Source organism: Alosa pseudoharengus, unplaced genomic scaffold, assembly GCF_046254945.1.
Source record: "Alosa pseudoharengus isolate Yale_2024_CS ecotype anadromous, Long Island Sound unplaced genomic scaffold, YU_APseudo_1.1 YU_APseudo_1.1_scf_21, whole genome shotgun sequence".
NCBI lineage: Eukaryota > Metazoa > Chordata > Actinopteri > Clupeiformes > Clupeidae > Alosa > Alosa pseudoharengus.
This window is the reverse complement of record NW_027468674.1, coordinates 16,202,518-16,203,278: the sequence shown is the minus strand read 5'-3', so window position 1 is coordinate 16,203,278 and position 761 is coordinate 16,202,518.

The following is a 761-nucleotide window of genomic DNA, read 5'->3' as shown; positions in this document are numbered from 1 at the left end:
GGGTCTGACAAATCGACGCGCATATTTTGCGTCGGCGTATTTTTTGCGTCGACGTAATCGATTACGTCGACGCGTTGTCCCAGCCCTACAATCAATATCAGGTACTAACGACATTCTCAAACAGTTGAGTCACATCAACAAATGTGTTACATAGGGACACGTGTGTAAAGGCCACTGTGGTGTGTAGATTGAGGCCTAAATGCCTTCTTAGAGGGCAACATAAGTCAAGGGTGAATACTGTAACAGTGAAACAGTCAAAGCCAGAGATCTCCTAGTGCTTTGCTGTTGGGCGTTTTCTTTCTTCGCAATAGCGACAGGATATTGATCTGCGCAGGGCTTTCTTCTCTCCTGAATCAGGCGTCAGTTATGCTCATCTACAGCTGTCGGGGTTGGTCGTCTTCCCGCATGTCTTTGTGGTCTCCAGGGAGTACGACACATTTTTTTTCACCTCAAACCAATTTACTTGTGCCAGATTGTGGTACTCAAGTCTATTTCCATTCGGTGTGATGATCTCAAGAGACAACAAGAATGTACAAGCTCACAGAAGGCTGCTTTTCACTTCATACTGACACCAGAAAGAACAGCCTTTGCTTTGCTTTAGGGTGTTTATAAGGCTTTGGAAGATTCATATTCATTTCATTTATTATTGTTTAAACATATTGTGTGTTTTCCCCCTGTGCAATAGGGGAGCATTCTTCCATTTTATTACTCTATGTTATGTAAAAACTGTTGAAATTGTAAAAGAAAGAGCATCGGCCTAG